This window comes from Giraffa tippelskirchi, chromosome 4 (genome assembly GCF_054371585.1).
Source record: "Giraffa tippelskirchi isolate mGirTip1 chromosome 4, T2T-mGirTip1v1.2.pri, whole genome shotgun sequence".
NCBI lineage: Eukaryota > Metazoa > Chordata > Mammalia > Artiodactyla > Giraffidae > Giraffa > Giraffa tippelskirchi.
Genome location: NC_137278.1, coordinates 179,135,175 through 179,162,570, shown reverse-complemented (window position 1 = coordinate 179,162,570; position 27,396 = coordinate 179,135,175). Strand labels below are relative to the sequence as shown.

Genomic DNA, 27,396 nt, shown 5'->3' with positions numbered 1-27,396 from the left:
ATGTAGGGAATATTCCCATGAAAAGTGGGAACTTTTTCGCCTTATTGTGGTTTTAGTTTTCCTCACTCTTGTTCCATTGCTCACATACCCCACCTCCCACCCCCGTCTACCTGGAATAAAATCCCTGAGATATATACTACATGAATCACTTTAGAAAGTTTAAGAAAAGGGCTTTTAGGGAAGAATGTTGTTTTTCTTTAATATCATTCATAAAACTTATCTTATGAATTGTAATAATTAAGAGTCCTGTCAAGGATTTTATTAACAGTTTTCATATGTTAACTTACTCTAAGGAATTAAAAACCTGGTGTATTCAGATTTTTCTAAGCCGATTTTTAATCTTAATGGAAGGGAAAATTGGGGGGTTATTTATTTTGAAACAGAATGTACTCTGAAATTCACAAGTAGGTATGTGACACATATATATGGGACATAAGGAACAAGCATTGTTATTATCTATAATTTATTAGTGGAGACACAATAGTTTGACTAAATGATTTGATCATGCTTATGAAGAAAAATAGGAAGTGAGAAAGATCTGGTGCTGGGGTTTTGGACAGACACTGAAATAAGTCAAGAAGCAAAAAACGATGTCAAATTTCTATTTAGGTGTATTGACATTTGAGAATGTCATCTGGAACTATAATTTTAGGAACATATTGAATACTAGTACATTATTTTTCATATTATGGCTTTAATATGCTTCTAAAAGTAATATTGCATCATTGGTACCACTGGGAAATATTAATAACTTTTATTATAGCAACTGTCACAGGATTGTTAGGACCTGCGGAGTGATAATTACATGGCCTAACTCAGTCTCCACTGAGTATGTACAATAAATAATGGGAGGATAATTATCCTATAGGTACATGAAGCTGAGCATGTTGTAATAAGTATAGAAATGGAATATAATTAATTTGGCAAAAAGTTAATTTTAATAAGTGTATGAACATAAAAGGGAATATTCAAGAACTTGGTGACAGGCTTCCTAAAAAATTTTAAGAATACTGAATAAAGAGTAAGTTATTATTAATAGGAATAAAATAATATTCTTATAATATTACAACATAAAAGAAAAAACAAAAGAATAATAAATAAAATAAAAAAATAATAAAATAACAACAATAAAAAGAAAACAACAAAAAAGAAAAAAACAGAAAAATAAGTAAAGTTGGAACAAAATCGTTAGATGCATAGAATTGTGTTAGTTGCTCAGTCATGTCCGACGCTTGTGACCCCATAAACTATAGCCCACCAGGCTCCTCTGTCCATGGGATTTCCCAGGCAAGAATACTGGAGTGGGTAGCCATTCCCTTCGCCAAGGGATCTTCCCAATCTGGGGTCAAACCCAGGTCTTCTGCATTGCAGACAGGCTCTTTACCATTTATCTGACTTACCAGGGAATCCAGAATCATTAGGAAAATGTGTTCTCACCTCTACTGCTAGCCTCATACTAAGCCAGATATGCAAAGGCCAAGGGAGTAGTTATGCAATGAGAAAGTTGTTCCTGAATCTTTTCTCTCCTTTTAAAATAAGGATAAGGGACAGGTTCTGATTTTTATTAGCCTTGTAGTGTGGATATTCAATTTAGTAAGTCAGTCTCTAGAAACTTTTAATATTGACAATAATCATTTTGATTTTTTTATGTTAGATATAGGAATACATAGACTTTGTGTGTGTATGCTCAGGCATTCACTCGTGTCCCAACTCTTTGCAACCCCATGGACTGTAGCCTGCCAGGATCCTCTGTCCTTGGAATTTTCCAGGCAAGAATACTGGAGTGGGTTGCCATTTCCTACTCCAGGGCATCTTCCCAACCTAGGGATCGAGCCCGTGTCTCTTGTGTCTCCTACATTGGCAGATGGATTCTCTACCACTGTGCCACCTGGGAAGCCCTGCATAGACTTTGGGGGTGATCAAATAAAAAGTAAAGCAGGTAATTCTCTTTAAGTGTATTAGGTATCCATGGGGCCATTATGTATTCTGACACATGGTATCCAATGTGTGTTGAATTGAACTGTATTCCATACTTATTATTCGAGTTTCTGTTTGAACTTGTGTATATCCACTTTGAACTATGGTTTGAAAAAATGACTTACAAATGTATTTTCCAAAATAGAGAATTTTAAGTTTATTGATAATCCTGAAAAACGCTGAGAGGTAATAATAAGGAGTGTATTATTACTCCATTTTGGGCTCTTGAGTTTCAAAAATATTCAGAATATGTTAACTTAGCATTATTGAGATATTTTATTTCAGATTATAAGATGACTGCAGGATTTAAAAAAGAAACAAGAAGTCACATGATTTATTTTGCATTCCCCTAACTTGAATAAATTAGGACAAATTGGGATCGATGTGGCTGAATGATAGATGTCAATATTTGCAACCTTACCTTTTTACAAAGAGAGCAATGGTATAGGTTTTCCTAATATTTGGTCTAATAGTTTCATAGATTGCCATTATGATGTCTACTTTCAATTTGGTCTGAGGAAATGGATGTTTTCTAGACTTTTTCTTGCAATTAGCCTTGCCCGTGACATTTCTATTAAGGGTGTTCTTTACCTGGGTCCACTTGCCTGTGTTGCACCCTGAAGGACTGCCATCGATCCACACAAAGGTATGTGAAGAGTTCAGTGTGCATATTTCTGTGTTACTGTAGAATAACGGTGGAATCGACTCGTTAAGCTTTAATTAGACACCATTTTGCTGCAAAGCATAGTTCACTTTTAGGACGTAGGTCTTGGAAAACCAGAGAAATGTTGCTTAAAAGAGCGCATCAAAATCCAGAGTTGTATGAGACCTAGGGATGACATATTTAACCCTCTAGTTACTACTTGCTATAAATACTCAAGTCTAGGCTTAATACAATGAGTTTATTAACTGAAGGGGAACTTCTTTTAAAGTATGGATGTTGGGAACAGTATTTGCAGCTGTATGAAAGCATATTTTAGAGGCATGTCCTCTTTCAAATGGTTTGGATGCTGCCTTGGATCTCAGTGTATGAGATAAAACTTGGCAGGACTGTCAGAAGACTGAGCAAGGCAACTCACTTGATCGCCCTGGTAGATTTTAAAATTTATATATGTGAACTTACATGTACAGTTCAGTTCAGTTCAGTCGCTCAGTCGTGTCCGACTCTTTGTGACCCCATGAACTGCAGCACGCCAGGCCTCCCTGTCCATCACCAACTTCCAGAGTTTAACCAAACTCATGTCCATTGAGTCACTGGTTCCATCCAACTATCTCATCCTTTGTCCCCTTCTCCTCCTGCCCTCAATCTTTCCCAGCATCGGGGTCTTTTCAAATGAGTCAGCTCTTCACATCAGGTGGCCAAAGTATTAGAGTTTCAGCTTCAACATCAGTCCTTCCAATGAATACCCAGGACTGATCTCCTTTAGGATGGACTGGTTGGATCTCCTTGCAGTCCAAGGGACTCTCAAGAGTCTTCTCCAACACCACAGTTCAAAATCATTAATTCTTTGGCACTCAGCTTTCTTTATACTCCAACTCTCACATCCATACATGACTACTGGAAAAACCATAGCTTTGACTAGATGGACCTTTGTTGGTAAAGTAGTGTCTCTGCTTTTTATATGTTGTCTAGGTTGGTCATAACTTTTCTTCCAAGGAATAAGCGTCTTTTAATTTCATGGCTGCAGTCACCATCTGCAGTGATTTTGGAGCCCCCAAAAATGAAACCTCTCACTGTTTTCCCATCTATTTTCCATGAAGTGATGGGACCAGATGCCATGATCTTAGTTTTCTGAATATTGAGTTTTAACCCAACTTTTTCACTCTCCTCTCTCACTTTCATCAAGAGGCTCTTTAGTTTTTCTTCACTTTCTGCCATAAGGGTGGTGTCATCTGCATATCTGAAGTTATTGATATTTCTCCCGGCAATCTTGATTCCAGCTTGTGCTTCATCCAGCCCATGATGTTACTCTGCATATAAGTTAAATAAGCAGGGTGACAATATACAGCCTTGACGTACTCCTTTTCCTATTTAGAACCAGTCTGTTGTTCCATGTAGTTTTCACTGTTGCTTCCTGACCTGCATACAGGTTTCTCAGGAGGCAGGTCAGGTGGTCTCGTACTCCCAACTCTTGAAGAATTTTCCACAGTTTGTGGTGATCCACACAGTCAGAGGCTTTGGCGTAGTCAATAAAGCAGAAATGGATGTTTTTCTGGAACTCTCTTGCTTTTTCAATGATCCAATAGATGTTGGCAAGTTGATCTATGGTTCCCCTGCCTTTTCTAAATCCAGCTTGAACATCTGGAAGTTCATGGTTCACATACTATTGAAGCCTGGCTTGGAGAATTTTGAGCATTACTTTACTAGTGTGTGGGATGAGTGCAATTGTGTGGTAGTTTGTGCATTCTTTGGCATCACCTTTCTTTGGGATTGGAATGAAAACTGACCTTTTCCAGTCCCATGGCCACTGCTGAGTTTTCCAAATTTGCTTGCATATTGAGTGCAACACTTTCACAGCATCATCTTTTAAGATTTGAAATAGCTCGACTGGAATTCCATCACCTCCACTAGCTTTGTTCGTAGTGATCCTTCCTAAGGCCCATTTGACTTCACATTCCAGGATGTCTGGCTCTAGGTGAGTAATCACACCATCGTGGTTATCTGGGTCATGAAGATCTTTTTTATACAGTTCTTCTGTGTATTCTTGCCACCTCTTCTTACATGTACAGCAATAACTAAAGTGCATTTTCCTTTCTGTCTTCGTCTGCTCCAGCACAGTGGGGTTCTGGTGAGGAGCTCTCTTCCTAGCTTGCAGATGGCTTCCCTCGCTATGTGCTCATGTGGCCCTTCCTTGATGCATGTATGAAGAGAGAACAGGGGATCTTTATCTTCCTCTTCTTTAAGATCACCAGTCCTGTGGGATTAGGACCTCACCTTATAACTTCTTTTACCATAATTACCTCCTAAAAGCCCTATCTCCAAATACAGTCACATAGAGGATTAAGGGAGAAGGCAATGGCACCCCACTCCAGTATTCTCACCTGGAAAATCCCATGGATGGAGGAGCTTGGTAGGCTGCAGTCCATGGGGTCGCTAAGAGTCGGTCATGACTGAGCGACTTCACTTTCACTTTTCACTTTCATGCATTGGAGAAGGAAATGGCAACCCACTCCAGTGTTCTTGCCTGGAGAATCCCAGGGACGGGGGAGCCTGGTGGGCTGCCGTCTATGGGGTCGCACAGAGTCGGACACGACTGAAGCGACTTAGCAGCAGTAGCAGCAGCAGCAGAGAATTAAGGCTTAAATTTAGGAATTAGGTGGAGGGGGGAATAATTCAGTCCATAGCCCTTTCAGTGAAGAATATCCACTTGTACAGCCACCTCGGTGATTCATAAATGTGTTTCTCATCTTTTTCATGAAGATCCCATGGCTTTCATGGAACATCTAGAAGTCTGAATGTTGTGTCAGTTAGCTGACACTTGGCAGTGCTGTGAGGTGGCATGACTGAGGTTCATGCCAGTAGTGAAACATATGGAGGAAGATATTTTCAGGGCATTTTAGTAATTGTTTTTTTTGTGTGTGTGTGTCAAATTTCAATAAAAATAATATCAAGTAGATTAAGGTGGTGCATACAATTCTAAGGGTAGCTTAGGCGTTTCACTTCTCCCCTCAGTTCTTTACAGCTTAGTACTCACCGTTTAGTAAATCTCTAACTTTTCTTATTGCTCCAGGAGTGAGTCACTGTCAAGATCTAGCTACATGACACCCTGGCTTCTGAGGCAAGGAAATGAGGATGGCAGACTGAGCCCAGCCTTGGGGTCATGCTCAGATTTTCAGCAATTGGATGAGCCCTCTGGCCTCTGGGAGCAGTGATCTCAGGCTTGGTCTTTCTAGAATTCAGGGAAGCCAGCTCCCTTCCCCGAATAATGTACAGCTGATGCTTTTTAATATGCAGCTAATGATTTCTTTATAATAATGCAGCTGATGCTTTCATTTTATGATGATGATTTTGAAAATTAGGTGAACAGTCTTTTTTCTGTGGAATGGGTCAAAATAAAACCTGAGGGGTGCTTCCACCTGGGGGCTCATGCTGTCACAGCCTCCAGCCCGCAGCCCCTGGTGGACCCCTCCTTGGTCTACCATCAGGGAGTCTGCCCGGTTCCCCGGTGGCTCAGTGGTAAAGAACCTGCCTGTGATCCAGGAAACACAAGAGATGTGAGTTCGATCCCTGGGTAGGGAAGGTCCCCTGGAGGAGAGCATGGCAACTCTCTCCAGTATTCTTACCTGGAGAATCCCACGGACAGAGGAGCCTGGCAGGCTACAGTCCATAGGGTCTCAAAGAGTTACACGAGACTGAAACGACTGAGCACTCACGCACAGTGCTTCTCATCTGATCCTGTTTGTCCAGCTTAGAAATCCTGAACTGTGCTGCACAAACCCCAACCATCCCAGAGAGAAAGACTAGAGGAGTGACTAAAACCATCTGCTACACCGCCTTTTGGTCCAATCCCAGTCCAAAACGAGTAGTAAACAAAGGCAGGGCCATGGTTCCAGAGACATCCTGGAATGTCGCTGGTTTGATTTTTGAGCTTATTTAAAGTCGATGCTCTCTGATCTAAGGTTGTTAGAGCCACATCCACAGCCTAACACAGTCATGAATCTGAGTACTTCAGTGCTGTCTTTCCTGCGCTCTGACATGAGGCCGCTAAGTGGCTGTTAGAAAGCAAATGGTTTGTTCACAAATCGCATTCCCACATTCTGCTGAAGAAGCTCTGCTGGGCCTGCGTCTGTTGTTGCAGAAATGAGCAACTTCTCCCTGGCTGGGAGAGGCTGTGGAAACCTCAAGGAGGCTCTTTTAGCGGCATCCCACTCAACTGTTGCTTTGAAAGTGTTTGATTAGGCATTTGCTGTAACGAGCCATTAAAATCCCTTTAAGATAGATTGTTATCAAGGCGTCTCTCTTGTGTAGAAGATAATGACAGGTGACAAGAAAAAAAGAGGGAATCGCTAATGTGTTAACTAGACCCTGACTAGGGAATGGATTTTTGCTTTATTACTAAGGAAAAAAATAACACTTACCAGCTTCCTTCTAAAGTATCAGGTGTGGCACACATATGAGGCTGTAAGCCATGCCATTTAGCTGTGCCAGGAAAAGTATGAAGGAGGCATTTTCTAAGATAAGGGAAATAGCATTTCAGCCTTCATCCTTTCTGGTGGAGGGTGGAGGATGCAGGGAGAACACAGGAAAAACATCCCTCCTGCCTCAGTGGAGGGAGGCAGTGAAAGGGCAAGCTAGGTCTCTGTAAGGTGGACACTTCATAATTGAAGCAAAATAACTTCTCCATGACTGCCTACAAACGAAAGGCAGAATTTGACCATTTTAGTATACACGTTCCACGTTTGGGAAGTTTATGCATGTCAGTCATGCATCCGGCTACTCAGATGCTGAAACAGACGGATCAAACCACTCAGGCTGGCTTTGTCATGTAACCTTTCATGAATAAGTTGTCTGGGATGCCTACGATGAGAGGGTTTCAGAGTTACGGGCCCTGAGACCATGCAAAAAATTCTAAAATGAACATAAGGTAACCGTAACTATTGTGTTCGAGAACCCTCGGTAAACAATTCTCAATCAGTCACTGAATCTAGTGCGTCAGGAATTTTTCCACCTGGAGACCTCCCTGAAGGCTTGCTCCCCCTTCTCCCTGTCCTCATACACACATCACAAAAAGCTCAGTGTCTTGCTAACCCATGTTGCCATGGAAGGGAAGAGAGGAAATGCAGGAGAGGCTACAGGCTGCCTGGGGACACTGACCTCTTCATGATGAAGAGGACAAAACACATTTTAAAGAAGTAATATTACTCTATATTACTTGGTGTTCCATTATATCCTGTTTTGTTGTTGTTGTTGTTTTGGTAAAAATTACTCTTCATTAGAAAAGCCACCTGATAATGTTTTTTAAAGGCTGTACAGGATGGTTCTCTCGTTTACGTTCCAGTTATGATTGACTTTGTATTGATTTACTGTATAATTCCTATATACTGGACCATTTCATCAAATTTCATTTATTGTGCTGTTTCAGAGAGATGGGCCCAGGAGTATTCATGTAGAACTATCTGTGCAATCATTTCTAAAATGGGACCTAATTTGAGAACCTACTTAATTATGCCTGTATCATAAAATACAGCCGAACTCTATACCTCTGCATGTGTGTGCAAGTCACTTCAGTCATGTCCCATTCTTTGCAACCCTATGGACCATAGCCCACCAGGCTCCTCTGTCCATGGGATTCTCCAGGCAAGAATACTGGAGTAGATTGCCATGCCCTCCTCCAGGGCATCTTCCCAACCCAGAGATTTAAACCCATGTCTCTGATGTCTCCTGCATTGGCAGATGGGTTCTTTACCACTAGTACAACCTGGGAAGCCTCTCTCTACCTCTGGAGTAGGCTAAATCCACATTTATAAGATTCCTTTCGTTTCTGAGGACTTGAAAAATCCCAAAGTGGAACAAATGAGCTGTACTTTATTTTTTCCTACAAATATGTAGCACTTCTAACCCTTGTGTTGATTCATGAGAAATGCTGAAACACAATTTTAGTTTCTCTTATATTCTTTGAAAATAGATTACTTTGCAAAAGTATGTATTTGTAGAACCTATTGATGATTAGCTCCTGGTAAGTCACCACAAGAGTGAGGTAGGTGGTTGAAAAGCAACAGAACAGAAGCCTATAAAAGAAAGATTGTTATTCAGTCGCTAAGTCATGTCCAACTCTTTTACGACACCATGGACTGTATCCTGCCAAGCTCCTCTGTCCATGGGATTCTTCAGGCAAGAATACTGGAGTGGGTTTCCATGCCCTCCTCCAGGGGATCTTTCCCACCCAGGAACTGAACCTGCATCTCCTGCATTGCAGTTGGGTTCTTTACCACTGAGGCACCTGAGAAGCCCTAAAGAAAGATTACTGACTTGTAAAACAGAAACCTTTCACATTTAGCCATTCTCCCTGTGTCTTTCCATATGCCATCCACCTTGCCACCAGGAGCTGTGTATGGGGGAATACACACACACGAACGTGCACACACATACAATCAACTACAATAAGTTTAAAAACCAAGTGTTTGAAGAAAGTGGCACAGAGGAAGATGTGATTAATCTTGCCTGAGAAGAATCAGAAAAGACAAAGAGAGGGGCCTGAGATTGCAGGAGGGGCTCTAATTTTGGAATAAAACAAATGTGGGTACAATCCCAGCTCTACCATTTTCAAATAAATTTAGGTTGTTTTTATTTTTGTGTGGGTTTGAACAAGTATAGCCAGTTGTATACAATCCTATGATTTTAACTATGAAAAGGTGTAACTGTATAATAGCATGCATGTATGTATGGTAAGTTGCTTCAGTCATGTCAGACTCTTTGCGACCCTATGGACTGTAGCCCACCAGGATCCTCTGTCCATGGGATCCTCCGGGCAAGAATACTGGAATGGGTTACCATGCTCTCCTCCAGGGGATATTTCCAACCCAGGGATCAAACCCTCATCACTTTACGTCTCCTGCATTGGCAGGAGGGTTCTTTACCACTAGCGCCACCTGGGAATCCTATATAATAGCATAGACAGAATAATAAAACAACTTCCTATCCAGATTCCTCAAGTTTTAATATTTTGTCATAATTGTTTTCATTTTGTTAAGAAAGAAAACACTGCAATACATTGAAGTTGCCTCTTTCCTTTCTTAATCATACTCTCCTACCTCACCCTCCTTCTCCAGAGGTATCTATTGATTATATCTTGAATTTGGTATTTATCATGCCTATGCATGTTTTCATACTTTTTAATGTAGAGATCCATAACCAACAATTATTTTCTATTTTAAATTTTATATAAATAGTAGCAAAATATCATTTTTAAATATTGTTTTTGAGATTTATTTATAATAATTCATGGATATCATTCATTCATTTTTGCTATACTATATTTCATTATACAAGTGTGCAGCAATTAATTTACTCATTCTCCTGTTAATGAAAATTTAGGTTGCTTTCAAAAGAGAATTTTTTCCTTGCAATTACACACAGTGACATAGTGGATGTTCTGTTCATGGCTCTTTACACATACATTTCAAAGTTTTTAAAGAATATTCCTAGGAATTTGGGTCTTCAGATACAGACATTTTCAACTTTTTAGATATTGCCAAATCAGTACTGCAAACCCAAAGTTGTATAGATTTACACTCCCAGTAAGTCAGAAGTCCCACCCGCTGTTCTATATACATGCCAACTTTTGTTACTTCCAGAAAATTTTAACTTAAAAAAAAAACTTTTATTTTTTAATTAACAAATTTTAGTGCAGTTTTTAAAAGTTTCTTTCCATTTGCAGTTATTACAAAATATTGGCTATATTGCCCAGGTTGTGCAACATCCTTGAGCCTATCGTACATCCAATATTTTATGCTTCTCATCCCCCCTTTATTTGTTTTTCTCTTTCTGACTTAACTTCACTCTATGTAATAGGCTCTAGGTTCATCCACCTGATTAGAAATGACTCAAATATATTCCTTTTTATGGCTGAGTAATATTCCATTGTATATGTGTACCATAGCTTCTTTATTTATTCATCTGTCAATGGACGTTTAGGTTGCTTCCATGTCCTAGCTTTTGTAAACAGTGCTGCAGTGAACATTGCCCCTCATCTTATATTGCTCCTTCCTGAACACCAGTAAACACTAGTTTGTTCTATAAGTCTGCTTTTTTTTTGTTATATTCATTAGTTTGTTGTATTTGTTAGATTCCACATATTAGCAATATCATATAGTATTTGTTCTTTGTCTTTTTCTGTTTGACTTATTTCACTTTGTATAATGCTGTTCAAGTTAATTTATTTGGTTGCAAGTGGGAAAATTTCATTATTTTTTATGGCAAAGTAGCAGATAATTTTAGTTTTTGCCTCTCTTATTTGTGTGCAATGTTATTTTAATTTATATTTTTCTGATTACTACTGGAGTTGAACATATATGTTTATTGACAGCTTAATTGTGTTTTCTATCCTTTTTTTATTCAGTGAATATTTTCTGTGAGTTGTTTTTCTCTTACTTATTGTTTTATAAGATTTATTATCATTGTGACTTAGCACTTGTGGTTTTAGGTGCTGCAAATATCTTCTCCTAGTTGGTACCATCTCTTTTACTTTTGTTTATGATAGTTTTGTTGTGGAAAATACTTAATTTTAATGCATTTACATATATTAAGCTTTTTATGGTATATGATTTGATATATTTTAAGGAAATCTCCCCCAACTTCAAGGTCAAAAAGGTATTTTTCTCTAGTGTTTTCTGAAAATGTTGAAGGTGTGCTTTTGTATTTATATCTTTAAATGGTCTAACTTTTTGCATATGGATGCGAGGTAGTGTTCATATTTTATTCTTGGAGTGTTAATTATCTTAATACCATCAATAATCAGTCCATTCACACTGATCTGCAATTTCCACTTATCATCTACCAAGTTTCCATATTAGATTTGAGGAGTGTATCTATGATTCTCTTCAATCTCGTTGTTTTATTTGTCCGTCACTGTGTTGATATCACATTGTCTAAATTAAAGTAGCACTATAATGCATCTTGTTACAAAGATGATGGCATAAGCAAATCCACTCCCACTCTTCCCTGCATGGTTGCTCAGTCGCTCATAAGTGTTCAACTCTGTGTGACCCCATAAACTATAGCCCACCAGGCTCCTCTCTCCATGGGATTTCCCAGGCAAGAATACTGGAGTGGGTTGCCATTTCCTACTCCAGGGGACCTTGTTGACACAGGGATCGAACGTGTAACTCCTGTGTTTCCTGCATTGGCAGGCAAATTCTTTACCACTGTGCCACCTGGGAATCCTACCCCTATCTTATTCGCCTTCAAAATTGTCCTGAGTCTTAGCTATATTTTCTTCTGTATATATTTTAGACTTGGCTTATCATGTTCCAAGAAAAATACTTTTGTATTTTCATTCAGTTTGTACTTTCTGTATGAGCAAAGAATATCTCACCATTTATTTGAATTTTCTCTAATATCCCTTTTGGTTATCTTTTGATTATTAATTTCAACTTAATTCCTTTGTGATCATTTCATGTGTTTTTCATACTATCAATCCTTTGACATTATATGAGACTTACTTTGTGATCTGGTATGTGACTAATTTTTTTATAAATGTTACATCTAGCTTGGAAAAAATGTGAATTCTCTCATTTTGAAATTAGGGTTCTGTATTTCATCTAAAAATAAAGCTTTTTAATCATGTTGTTTAATTTTCTGCATCTTTACCAATGTTTTTCAGCGTGATATGAAGTTCACACTAAGAGATGTGTATTCAAGTTTCCCAACGTTAGATGAATGTTTCTCCTCGTTCTCCCATTTTCATTAAACATTTTTAGTCTACTTAATAACTACGTACAAGATAGTGATTATAAAATATTTCTCTAGTCTGAGGTTAACAGCTATTTTTTCCCATTAAAAAATATACCATTTCATTGTCTTCTGACTTTGGTTATTGCTGCTAAGCAGTTTGGTGTAGAATTTTTCTTCCTTTATAGATAACATACCCCTTTCCTCTGGTTGCTTTTCTGATTTTCTCCCTTTGGGGTTTTGTAGTTTAACTACAATATGCCTATCTGTGGGTTCTGTTGTATGTTTCCTGAATCTAAGATTTTTGTGTCTTTCATCAATTAAAAAGATTGAGCCATTATTTATTTTTTCCAAATATTATCTCCCTCTTCCCTTTAGTCACTTTGCTGGAAATGCTGTCAGATGTATTTGGACATTCTTGTTTTATTTTCCATATTTCTCAACCTCTCTGTTAAGTTTCATCTCCCTGTATCCTCTATACCATATTTTGGGTTATTTCTTCATATCTATTCTCTAGTTCAATATTCACCTTTTCAGTTGAATTTAATCTGCCTCTTACTTTTCCAGGAGCTTTTAATTGCAATGATTTTATTTTTCATTGCATTGCTAGAGCTTCTATTTTGCTTTTATTGATTTTTTAATATGTTCCTGGAATTTTCAAAAGTGCCCTGTTGTTTATTTGTATTTTCAATTCCTTCTTTTACATCTGTTTATTTTGAATGTACTTTGAAAAATGTTTATTTATTCAAATATATTCACAGTAGATGGTTATATAAAAAATAGTTACAAATCATATATGTAATATAAAATTATTTTGTAAAGCAATAGTATAGTTATATACTGAATGTACTTTTTTATAGGCTCTATTTGTTAGTTCTGCTATTGAAATTCATGTGGCTTTAATTCTGGGAAAGAGGAAAAGAGAGAGGAGAGAAAGAGAATGTGTGCATGTGCATACGTACACATTTATATGCGTGTGGTTGCTGGCTTTTACTAATGAATTGGTTCTTCATATGTTTGGTGTAAGTGGTCTGTGAGTTCATTTTCTAAGAGGCTTTATATGTGATAATTTGGTGTGGTGTAACCTTTCCAGACAGTTTGCCTTGCCAAGTGTCCCAATGGTATCATGATCCAAGAACTGCCTTTTTAAAAAAATTTACCTATTTACAGTGGAAAATTTTCAAGCATACTCAAAAGTAGATAAAATAGTATAATGAATTCCTATGATTCCACCATCCGGTTTCAGTAATTATTACAAGATGATCAATGTTGCTTCATTTGCCTATTCTGGCACTTTCTCCACACTGACACATCACACACTGGATTATTTTGAAGTAAATCTTGGATATTATGTAATTTCATCCATAAATATTCCACTAAGTCAAAAGATGAAGACTAAAAAATAATCAAAATAGCAGTCACACCTAAGAAGTTAATAAGATGAAATCGGAGTTTGAACATTCATGATTAACTCGTGAATATTTCTTCACCGTTTGTTGAAATCAGGATCCCAACAAAATTCACAAACAGCAGTTGGTTCACATATTTTTTACATCCCCTTTACTCAAAGATTTACCTTTCTCTCTCCTTTGTCTTCTCTCTTTGCCTTTTTCCTTTCTTTCTTCTCTCTCTCTCTCTCCCTCTTACAATTTATTTGTTGAAAAAGAACACTTTTTTTTTTTCAGGATCACTTTCATGTTACTTTCTACTTTCTCACCTTCATGGTTTCCAGGACTGTGCAATTAAAATCCATCAAAGTCTCTACCCCACACTGTTGACTGAGACAAAACAATTTTCTTGATGAATTTCAGTGCTACTAGGTTAATTGTTGGAGAAGGCAATGGCACCCCACTCCAATACTCTTGCCTGGAAAATCCCATGGACGGAGGAGCCTGGTAGGCTGCAGTCCATGGGGTCGCGAAGAGTCGGACACGACTGAGCGACTTCACTTTCACTTTTCCCTTTCATGCATTGGAGAAGGAAACGGCAACCCACTCCAGTGTTCTTGCCTGGAGAATCCCAGGGACGGAGGAGCCTGGTGGGCTGCCGTCTATGGGGTCGCACAGAGTCGGACACGACTGAAGCGACTTAGCAGCAGCAGCAGCAGCAGGTTAATTGTTTTGTAGTCCTACAAGGGTGTAGCCATTTAGGGGCCTACCTTTATGCCATGGTCTTGGTTCCATCTCTTAGCCTATAGAAGCTCAATGCATTTGAAAGTGTTTTATAGAGAGAAGTCTCTTACCATCTTGTCCTTAATACTATGTAAAAGTGAAACCTCTTACTGCTTTAAAAAAATCTTCTTTGGATTTTTTTTTTGCAAATTTCTTAACCTAAGTTATAATATTCTATAAAGTGGGGTAATTTTTTTTCTTATTACCTTGTTTGGGGGAATAAATGAGCTAAAGTGTACAAAGTGGGCAATGAGTATAGAGGATCTTTGAACAGAGTTTGAAGAATGAATATACTAGATTCAAAATGGTTGAAGGAGGAGTACTATACCAGGATGATAAAGAAATAACTTTATTCCTCTACAATTTTGTTGTTCATGCTTACTCAATCTTTTTTTAAAAGGTTTTAATGTCATTTACAGACTTTGGTTTATTTTTGGCTGTGTTGGGTCTTGTTGCAGCATGTAGGAGCTTCTCTGTAGTTGTGGCATGTGGGCTCTAGAGCATGTGGGCTCAGTAGTTGCAGTGCATGGGCCTCTCTAGTTGCAGCTTATGGGCTTTGTTGCCCCACAACATGTGGGATCTAGTTCCTTGACCAAGGATCAAACTCAAATCCTCTGCATGGGAGTGCAGAGTCTTAGACACTGGACCACCAGGGAAGTCCCCTGTGCTTATTCAGTTTTTTGAGGGTGTAATTGCAAAGGTCTCAGCAGTTCCTATAAAACATGTATCTTGGCATAGATGTGCAAATTTGCATTGCAATATTAAAATAGGACCCAAACTAAATGGACTCTACTTGAATGTCTGCTTGACAAGTCATGCACTAGGATAGTTATCAGATTTTTCTCTCAGTTTTCTGTAAGTGATTTGATGAAACAGTTGTGAGATTTATTGGTTTAAAATTATGAGCTAATTTGCAGTCATTTGCAAGCAAGGTTTTTGAAACTTAGAAATTGTAACAGCTTTGTTCTGACACATTTCTTGCAGATCTCCCTAGCTTTCCAACCTTATTTTGGCAGGAACATCAAGGAAAGCACACTATATCCATAGGATTTGGAGAATTCAGGCTTCCTTCATCCAGCTGCTGGTCACAGGTTCCAACTCATTTTTATCAGTCCCATCAAGATAGTTTTCTAACATCTTCTAAAGCAACATAGGAGATATAAGCAAACATCTGCAAAGCACAATGTGTGCTAAGAAACAGGGTAGTCACCTAACAAGCACATTGTCCTTCCCACACTGTGATGATGTGTTGATACAACAGATCTGGCTAAATTCCACAGCAGTGCAAAGTATAATGCAACACTGGTTAAAAATTTTTTCTAAACACATGTATAAAATCTACCTATCATGAATTATACATATATGTAATCTTTCTGTATATAAGAGATTTATAAAGATATATAGCTATATTAATATCAAAATAAACACAGATATAGATATAAAATTCTGGTTATTGGATAGCTTCAAATCATGATAAAACCCATTACTTGGAATTAGAAAGGATATATTTTACCAAACAAAGGACTTCAGTCTGGTATGTGCTTCTTAACACTTCATACTTCTTGGCCAGCCAATCAGATCTTTTATCACAACAAATCAGTTGAATCTACTCTCATTGCTGGCAATGGCAAGACCAATAATTTCCTGAAGAATTGTCTCCTAAATTCTTAGAAATTTTACTTCTACAATTTATTTTCCAAAGTGATCTAGATTAAAGAAAGTTCTAGGTGATGATAGACCTGCTTTTTTCAATTTATTAGCACATAAATCACTCATTTTGCTTCAATTGGAATGTCTTTGCAAACTCATAGATGAAAGGTCCATAGAATTACAGCAATTCAGACATAGATCTGTCAGGAATCAACTCCTCAGGTGAGAAGACAATGATAGTTAACAAAGGGGAAGAAAAAGACTGAGATGTTACAGATGAGCTCAGCTTAGGTGTGGTTCAGCAAGTGTCTTCTCTCTTTAGACTCTGCAAAGAAATAATTTTCTCTGAGAGAATTCATCATCTAGAATTACCTCTTTGCTGAGAAATTTTGACCTGGATCTTTATCAGCTTCTTGTAAAAATAATCTTACTTGCAAACTAAAGATTACAAATTGTTCCCTCCAAGAAATGAGTAGAAATGCACAGATGGGGATGTGTGTCATAACCCAAACTCTTCCTGGGCCAGGTGAAACTTAATCCTTAGATGAAGAGAGTATTTCTGTACTGCATCTCTTCATTGGCAACTTTTACTGAAATGGAAAAATAAAAATAGCAAGGGTAGAGCAAAGAAGTTCTGGGGTTGTAGATTCCTAAAGCAAGTGGAAAGGCATTGAGTATCTTCCTAATATATGTAAGCCAAATAAAACACTCCTTAGCAAAACTTACTAGCTATAAAAAGTTGTTGCTAGCTATAGCTTTATTTGTAGTAGAAAAGAAGCTGCCATTTTGCACGCTAAATTGCTTCAGTCATGTCTGACTCTTTGCAACCCTATGGACCATAGCCTGCCAGGCTTCTCTGTCCATGGGATTCCCAGGCAAGAATACTGGAGTGGGCTGCTGTACCCTCCTCCAGGGATCTTCCTGACCCAGAGATCGAACACAGGTCTCTTGTGTCTTCTGCATTGGCAGGCAGGTTCTTTACCTCTAGCACTACCAGCTTAGTTTGATAAAAACCAAGGAAATTTTTTTTCAAAATTATAATTAGTGTGCTATATTTTAATGCTTATACAGTTATATTTGTAGTGTTTAGAGACAGATAGTTACAGTTTACCCCCTCATCTTTTTTTATTCTTGTTGGAATTTTTAAATTGAAGTATAGGTGATTATATGTTATAGGTGTAAAATATAGTGATTCACAATTTTTAAAGGTTATACTCCATTTATGGTTATTATAAAATATTGGCTATATTTCCTGTGTAGTACAATATATCCTTGTATGTTATTTTATACAAAATAATGTGAACATTTTAATCTCCTACCCCTATATTGCCCTCTCCCCATCTTGCCACTGGTAACCAGTAGTTTATTCTCTATATCTGTAGGTTTGCTTCCTTTTTGTTGTGTTCACTAGTTTATTGTGTTTAGATTCCACATATAAGTGCTTATAGTATTTGTCTTTCTCTGTCTGACTTAATTCACTTAGTATAATACCCTCCAAGTCCATCCATATTACTGCAAATGGCAAAATTTCATTCTTTTTTATGGCTGAGTAGTATTCCATTATATATGTGTATATGATATATATATATATATCTCACATCTTCATATATAGATCATATATATCACTATCATATGTGTCACATATATAATATATATATCACATCTGCTTTATCCATTTATCTGTTGATGGACAGTTAGGTTGCTTCCATGTCTTGCCTGTTTTGAAAATATTGCTGCTATGAACATTGGGGTTCATGTATCTTTTCAAATTATGTTTTTCTTTTTTTCATGTGTATATACCTGAGAATGGAATTGCTTTATCATATGGTAGTTCTATTTTTAGGAACCTACAAACTGTTTTCCTTAATGACTGTGTCAATTTACATTCCCACCAACAGTGCAGGAGAGTTCCTTTTTCTCCATATCCTTGCCTACATTTGTTATCTGTGTTCTCTTTGACGACAACCATTCTGACAGGTATGAGGTGATACTTCATTGTGGTTTTGATGTGTATTCCCCTGATGACTAGCAACGTTGAGCATCTTTTAATGTGCCTGTTGGCCATCTGCATTTCCTCTTTGGAAAAATGTCTATTTAGGTCTTCTGCCCATTTTTAAATTGGGTTGTTTTTTTGATATGTATAAACAGTTGTATGAGCTGTTTATACATTTTGGATATTAACCCCTTATTGGTCATATCATTTGCAAGTATTTTCTCCCATTAAGCAGGTTGCCTTTTTATTTTGTCAATGGTTTCCTTGCGGTGCAAAAGCTTTTAAGTTTAATTAGGCACCATTTGTTTATTTTTGCTTTTATTTTTTTGCTTTAGGAGACAGATCCAAAAAATATTGCTATGATTTATGTCAAACAGTGTTCTGCCTATGTTTTCCTCTAGGAGTTTTATGGTTTCTGGTCTTACATTTAGGTCTTTAATCCATTTGCAGTTTATTTTTGTATGCAGTGTTAGATGGTATACTAATGTGATTCTTTTACATGGAGCTGTGCAGTTTTCCTGGCACCACTTATTGAAGAGACTGCCTTTTCTCCACTGTATATTCTTGCCTCTGTTGTAGATTAATTGACCATAAGTGTGTTCTCTTCTCATCCTGATGTTCAATTCTGCCATAAATTCTGGTTAATTTGGAACCTTTACTTTTACATGCTTTTCACTTTTGGAACTTCCTATAATATATCTGCACACTAAGTTCGGCTAAAACAATTTTGCTTTTTAAAAAAAGTAACATTAATTTTGGATCTGTTATGGATAGAAAATATTTTTAACTGCATGGCATTTTTTTTCAGAAATTAAATGCTTATCTTTGTAAAACCATAATAGTGTAATCAGAGAAACATATACAGCTTGGCATGGTTACCAGGATTGGCACTTCCTGAGTAGTACATAATAAATATTTAGATTTGTAGCACAAAAGAAAAGAAATAGAGAAAGAGGTTTTATAATTCTTAGGTGTTTGCAAACTATTTAGGTCACATTATTAGAAAGATTTTTGAAAAGTGGGTCTTTGCTATGAAAGCAAAAGTAGCCCAAATCTCTCAATGAATGGATTCATTTATTCATTTATGTATTTGACAAACAAGTATTGACTGCTTCATGTGTGCTGGTACTATAATAAACCTTTTACACATGCTGTCTTATATAATCTTCACAGCAATTTATGAAGTAGGTACTGTGGTTATCATCCCAAGATGATGCAACTGAGGCTCAAAGAGGTTACCTTGTCTGAGACTGAAAGCTAGAAAGTGATGGAGGTGGCTTTTGAATCCTAATCTGTCAGATCCAGAGCTAAGATATACTGACCCAGTTTCTGCCATTTGGATGCAGCCCGTTTTGCTCTAAACTTCTATGTAGTTACCCTCTGTTGTCCGTTCTCTGGGAGCCTGTGAGGTCTTAGCTAACTTAGAGTGGATACATGTTCTTGGAATAATAATCAATGAGATTCTCATAAGAAACAACCTAGAGTCTACCATATTTTCTTAAGGAATTGCTGGGTATTACCAAATCATTTTTAGGGAGAACATATCACTTTAAGGATTTATTTATTTATTTATCTTTTGCTGATTACTATATGTCATGCTTGTGTGAAAAAAGAAGCCGTGATGTTAAGTGCTACGCTCTCCATAGCTCTTCTCAATGACTGACACGTTACATTTCTTTAAAAAAACATATATTTATTTATTTGGCTGCACCAAATCTTATTTGCGGCATGTGGGATCCTTAATTGTGGCATATGGGATCTACTTCCCTGATCAGGGATCAAACCCAGGCCCCCTGCATTGGGAGCACAGAGTCTCAGCCATTGGACCATCAGGGAAGCCCCAACACATTATATTTCTACTTAATTTACTTGTTAAGGTCTGCCTCTCCACTTTAAAGCATTGGCTCTATCAAAGCAGCGATTTTTGCCTCTTCTCTTAACTCGCCAGAGCCTCTGGAGCCTCTAGTATCTCCAGAGCGTGAAAGACTTTCTAACACATGGTAGATACACAGTAAACACTTTTTAAATGAAGAGAATGAGATTATTTCTAAGATGTGATAGAGTGCTACATTTATTTATATCGTTCATTTCAGCTCAAATTTCAGAGTAAGTTGCACTGGCACAGTTTGAGGTCATATGAGATGGAAAAAATAATACCTACTACTCTTCTGGGCACATTATTTATGATCCTTAAATTATAAAGTAAGTTTTATTTTCTCTGTTTTATACATGATGAGATTGAGTCTCAACGACTGTGTCCCCATCCCCCAGCTTAGACAGAGTCTGGATCTCAAAGACTGATCTTTACACAATGGCTCAGGAGCAGGGCTTCCTGCCCTCCCACAAGGAGAGGAGCAGATGATGGAATGTTTTCTAAATCTCTGCAGCTCTCCTTCTCTTATAGGGCTGTCTAGAGTCCTCCAGAGAGAGGCAGCCAGGATTTGTAATGCTTAAGAGTCAGGCTCTGTACTCCTGACCACAAACAGCCTTGAGCTCTGTATTTGCTATATGACCTTGAGCATAAAACTGTTCTGAACTTTAGTTTCCTCATCTATAAAAATGAGATAATAACAGCAACTAACTCAAGCATATTTTACGAAGACCAAAGAGGATAATTTCAAAGAGTTCTAGTTTAATGCCTGGCACATAAAACTGTTCAATATTCACATTAAAATGTCAAACAATCTAGACTTGTTAATTAGTTTTTCTTACATAAAGATCACACCAAGTATCCACTGGTGCTAATAAAAAATAGACAGTATAATATTTGTAACCAAGACAGAACTTGTGTTTTCAGTTCTAAACCTGCTTAAGTTGGTAATACATTTTCTGACCCTTGAAATATACTCTAAATTTGGCTTACTGTAATAAATGTATGAGTGACTCTAATTGCAATAATAATTATGGTAGTAACCACTAGAAGTTATTATCCATTTGTTAAGATATTATCCTAGGCCCCTTACTTACATTGTCATTAATTCTTTAATTGACCATCAAAAGAAGGCAATATTGTTTCCATCTCACAGATAACAAAACCAAGGCTAAGAAGCTATAATTTTGTTCAATATCATTTAGGTGCAAAGTGGCAAAGTCAAGATTCAGACTCTAAAGTCCACATTTGTTCCACTATGCAGCACTGTCTCCTTGATTATAGTTCTAGACTTGATTTTAACAAAACTAAAGAAGCAGTAATCACTTGTTGAATGAACTGTAACTTGATATTTCGTGCTTTTGAGTTATTTTTACCTTTCTCATCTCATCTGATTAGAGTAGTTTTTAGTCCTTTTATCTTGCTTTTACCTTAAAATGCAACTTAAAATGACAATAATAACAAACGTGGAGAGTGGATCATTCTACCATATTTACAGCCTATCTGATTAACAGAAAACACTTTGTTGTCTTTAAAAACTAAGGCACAGCAGGAAAAAAAAATCACAGTTGATTCAATGTTCCTTACATTATGGAATGCATGAGAGTTTTTTAATTAATTAGTTAATTAATTTTTGGCTACACTGGGTCTTTGTTGCTGCGCATGGGCTTTAGTTGCAAGAAGCAGGGGCTTACTGCGTAGTTGCAGTGCATAGGCATCTCATTTTGGTGGCTTCTTTTATTGTGGGGCACAGGCTGTAGGTGCACAGGCTTCAGTAGTTATGGCACATGGGCTCAATAGTTGTGGCTCATGGGCTGTAGAGCTTGGGCTCAGTAGTTGTGGCTCATGGGCTTTGTTGTCCCGCAGCATGTGGGATCTTCCCAGATCTGGGATAGAACTTGGGTCCTGTGCATTGTCAGGCAGATTCTTAACCACTGGACCACCAGGGAAGTCCCAGCATGAGAGGTTTTGATGGGCAGTCAGGAAGTCACAGTTTAAATGAGTTGCTATGGGCTGCTCATTCTTACACTGTATCTGTCCTGGTCAAATGACATTCTCCATGGAAATTAATTTTCCCATGCCTCAATTTCTCTGCAAAGTAGAGATTAAACTGTAAATTTCTGAAAAACAAAGACCCTATCTTACTCTTCTTCCTAGTGCCTACCACAATAAAGCTGCTGAGCTCAACTCAGTTGGGGACTGATGCCTACATTGGCATGGTCATGATGAGCTCAGAGACTGTGCTGCCACAATTCTTACTCCATTTTCACAAATGAGGAAATGAGTACTAGGATTTCTCCCTGGCTTATTCCCCTGCACCTTTATACTATTTCACCTTTATACTGATTTTGTAGGCTAGTTTCAGTGATTCCAAACAACTAATAAAAAGTAATGTGTCAAACTTTACTCTTTGCTGTTGCTGTTCAGTTGCTCAGTCATGTCTGACTGTGTGAACCCATGGAGTACAGCACGCCAGGCTTCCCTGTCCTTCACCATCTTCTGGAGCTTGCTCAAACGCATGTCCATTGAGTCGGTGATGCCATCCAACCATCTCATCCTCTGTCGTCCCTTTCTCCTCCTGCCCTCAATCTTTCCCAGCATCAGAGTCTTTTCCAATGAGTTGGCTTTTTGCATCAGGTGCCAAACTTTGCTCTTTAGTTACAAACTAATCCCACGTGGTAACGAGATGCTTCCAAAGAGGAGGCATACAATGTGGTAGGGGGTGCAGGGTGCTCTAGGGCACCTCTGATGGACAGACAGTGCGGTAGGGGTGTGGGGTGTGCTAGGGTACAGCTGATGGGCTAGTGAAAACTGATTGTGTACATCTCTTCCCAACTCTGTGCTCAGTGACTTCACATTGGTAGCTTTAAATCAGCACTGGTAGCAGTATTTCCACCATGAAAATTAGCAAATGCTGCAAATAGCAGCTCCCACCCCTGCAGCTGGTAATCATTTACCAGCACCCTGCTAGAGAGATGGCCCAGTATTGGATGTTTGCTTTGCTCTGGCTTGGAGTGTAGTGGGCAGTGCCTGTCAACAGTAGCAGAGTGCCACATCACACTGTGATGATTTAGATATGCTCCCCAATCATCGACCACACACACTGAGGCTATAGACTCTAGAATGAGGTCATATTCAAGTAGTAATGAAGACAAAGCGTTTTTCCCTCCAGTTTGAAGGAATTTTGCTACAATAGCCATGACTGAATTTATTTATGGGGAAACTGTTGTTACATCTCATTACTACTGGTAATAAACAACTCTTCTGTAGGAAACCCCACAAGTCAGTGTATCACTTCTAATCCCTAACCATTCAGATAAACCCCATACTCGGCATCAGCATTTAGAAGAGTACATTTTTAGCTTAGAATAGTGTTTTTAAGGGCTTCCCCGGTGGTACAGCAGTAAAGAATCCTCCTGCAATGCAGGAGATGGGGTTTCGATCCCTGGCTTGGGTAGATCCCCTGGAGGATGGTGTGGCAGCCCATTCCAGTATTCTTGCCTGGAGAATCCCATGGACAGAGGAGCCTGGTGGTCTCCAGTCCATAGGGTTGCAAAGAGTCAGACACGACTGAAGCAACTTAGCAGGCAGGCAGTGGTTCTCAAAGTGTGGTCTTACTTGTTAGAAATGCAAGTTCTCAGTCTCTGCCCTAGACCTATTGGATCAGAAATTCTGGTGATAAACGAGTTTTCACCAAATAAACGAGTTTTCACCAAGTCTTCCAAGGAACTCTGAACCACTAGCTTAGACTTGTGGTTACCTCTTACCAGAGGCAGTTTCAATGAGAATCTAGTTAAAATGCTTAAGCTGTACTAAAATATTCTGTCCCATTCTTCTGAAATCTTGATCCAATAGACATCCTTTAATAATTTCTCATGAAATGTCCTCTTGTATATTATTTAAGCCTCTGATAAGCTGTGTATTCATAAGCAATTCTTTTGAGACTGCTTCATTTGACAGATCGTAATACATCATTTGTTGCAAATTATTTCTGATACACTACCTTAAATTCTACTAAATAGGTGAAAATCCATAGAAATTCTCTTAAGAAATATCCAGAGAAGCATTTATAGTTCTGCTTCATCTCTTGTTGATCATTTTGGCTGTGCAAACATGAGAAGAGAGTTCATGTTGTTACTCTATTGACTGAATTAAAGTACTTTAAATACAAGGATGAACGTTGATTAACTTACAGAAATAGAATCACATTTCAGGTACACAAATGGAAGGGGGGATGAAAGGAGGAGAGAAACCTTGAACGGCATTTGACAGGGGAGGTTATATTCCCCAGATAGCCCTGTCAGGCAGCTCTGTCGACAACAAAAAGAAGAAAACAAATAAATTGGAGGTTGTGTGAATGTCACAAGACCAGAATATAAATATGACATGGAGTGAAGTAAATACCAATAATTCACATTCACACAAAATGTTTTAGGGTGATACCTTCTTGCTATGTCAAAATGGAAAGGAAAAAAATGATATGTAGGTAAATCTGCAAGACGCTGAGTGCAACATTCACTCTTTATTCATAATAAGCCAACCCTCAAAATACACCACTGCAGGTACAACAGGCCAAATAACACAAACAAAGACCAAGAGTGACAAGACTCAGGACATGGATTTAAGATTCAGAGAACATTTCAACTCTGCTTAACTTTCTAACTCTTAAGATTCAGAGAACATTTTAACTCTGCTTAACTTTCTAACTCACAAGAGACGATGCAGTCTTCACTCTGAGCAGACAAAGAAGCTCTTTAGAATGTGAAATTCAGGACTTAGGTTTTCTCTTCTTGCTAAACAGACTGCAGAAACAGGCATCCAAGAATAGGTTTTAAATGATGGCTTTTTTCTTTATTCATTAAAAACTTCTTTCAAGCTTTTCCTATCAACGTAATTATCCATCTGTACATGAACTAGATCTTAACAAGCTTTTCAAGGCTAACCCCTAGCACCAGTTTTCTCATTGCCACCCAGGTCGTGTCTGATTTTGTTCAGTGATACCACCTGTCTGCCCCTGGTCCAATGGATGCCTTCTTAAATGTCTTACATAACTGCCTTTTTCCTATTCCATGGGCTTCACCTCACCATATCTAATGGAAGCCCTTGCCCAGAATCTAAGAATGTTGTTCCAGAGACGCCTGGCGAGTGTCACTGCTCATGAGCAAAAACTCGCCCTTCCCCACCTTGGGAAGCCAGAACACCGTGTCTTCCTGGCATGCCCAGGTCCTGCCAGCTCAGGAAACAAGACCCTTGGTCTGGTATGAGAAATCTGCTTTGCCTCCTGTGGTCATAAAGCTTTCAGCTTTAACTATTCAATAAATCCTAAAGGAAATCAACCCTGAATATTCACTGGAAGGACTGATGCTAAAGCTGAAGCTCCAATACTTTGGCTACCTGATGGGAAGAGCCAACTCATTAGGAAAGACCCTGATGCTGGGAAAGATTGAAGCTAAAAGGAGAAGAGGGCGGTGGGGGATAAGATGGTTAGATAGCATCACTGACTCATGGACATGAATCTAAGCAAACTCCGGGAGATGGTGAAGGACAGGGAAGCCTGGAGTACTGCAGTCTATGGGGTCACAAAGAGTCGGACACGACTTGGTGACTGAACAACAACGATTCAATAAATACTGCTTTTCTATAAGGTGCTTGCATTCTAAACTCCAATAAACTCTCTGATGAAGTATTGTTCTCTGTGACTGATTCATACTGATGTTTGGTAGAAACCAACATAATACTGTGAAGCAATTATCCTTAAATTAAAAATGAATAAATTTAAAAGCAAGTTACAAAAGCATACTGCAGTATGGTAAGACTTACACAAATTTAAGAAGTAATATGATACCATGTTTTGTTATGGAGATATATGTAATTGAGGGTATGGGAAAAATAATTAGGAAAGTTGCAGATCAACCTCAGGATAGTGTTCATCCTTGGGACTGGGAGGGTAATAATGGTGTCAATTGTATCTATAATATTTTGTATTTTAACATTTATCTAAAATAATTTGGACAAACATTAAAAAAAAAAAAGTATTGTTCTAATATGCAGAGCTGTAGGTGAGAAAATGAACTCCCTCACTATCCTTCCAGAGCCAACTGAGCCAAGAAGTTAAAATACGTTGGACTGATCCAGGCTTTATAGCAAATAACCTATACTAGAACATAGAAGCTGAAAGTTTCAAAAATCCAAAAAAGGATGATCATTTTCATAGTATTTAGATATGTCATGGGGTACAACCAAAGTTTTAAGAAGTGTATTTGAGGTGCTTCCTGTTCAAACTATCCAAAAGTTCTTCATAACTGGGTAACTTCTTTGGCTCTTTTTTGTTTTCCCTAGACTGTCTCTGGGTGAAACAGCATTTCTGATGGTTTCCATTGCCTCAAGGGCTTATCTTCAGCTCAGACCTCTTTCCTGAGTTCTAGGCCCGTGTGACTGACCTTTGAGTTCACGTGGGCTTCATTGGTTTCAGTTCCCATTCTGCTTTTCCTCTTATTAAACGTGACTTATTAAATGTGAACTCCATCCACCTGGCAGCTCATGCCAGTAACTGAGCACCTCACAGATCCCTCCCTCTCCTTCAGCCCTCACATCTAATTAGTTCTCACAGCCTTGAATTCTGCTTCCTTCACATCACTCAGACACACTTACTTTCTCTCAGTTACCTGAACTCAGGCATGCTGCATTTCTCTGTAGATGAGAACAATTTTCTACCTGGTCTTCCTCCCCTAATCTGTTCTTCACAGCCAGAAAGCCCATTCTAAAAGACAAAGTCAATCACATAATTCCTTTGCTTCAAATGTCCTAGACTGAAATAAGAGTCCTTTGTGACCTACTTCCGGCTCATCTTTTGCTTTTTCTTCTTCTATCCTCTGCACCAGAACTACGGGAGTCTTCAAATGTTTACTCTGCATTTCTCCATGCTTCTGTACCTGCTAGTACTCTCTCTACTCTTCTCACATCCTTCTGCTTGATTTCTGCTTACCTTTTAAAATCCATCTTCCAGGAAGTTTCTTCAGGTTACCTTCAGATTAATCACCCCTTCCATGTATTACAGCAGACACGGTATAGAACTTACATGGTATTGTAACTTCACTCTGTTTCCCCACTGGACTGAGAGCTCCTTGAAGGCTGAAACTATTTTTTTACCACTCAGTTCCTGGAGATGTTGAAAAAAGTCTGGCCTCAAAAAAAACCTATCAAATGACTAAATGAAATACTCTAGAGTGACATTATATGTTCCTGTACTACTTCTTGCTGGAAACCAGCTAAATGAAGGCTTCACAGAAGTAGATACTACTGAAGTCAAAAAAATTGTGCAAGGAAGGCAGAGTTAGATTTTTAA

The 27,396-nt window shown here is 38.2% G+C and overlaps 1 protein-coding gene across 3 annotated transcripts in view; it reads left to right on the top strand.

The window, feature by feature from the left end:
- SSPN (sarcospan) overlaps nucleotides 1–27,396 on the top strand; it is a 69,472-nt gene that overhangs the window by 4,263 nt on the left and 37,813 nt on the right. The window lies entirely within an intron of this gene.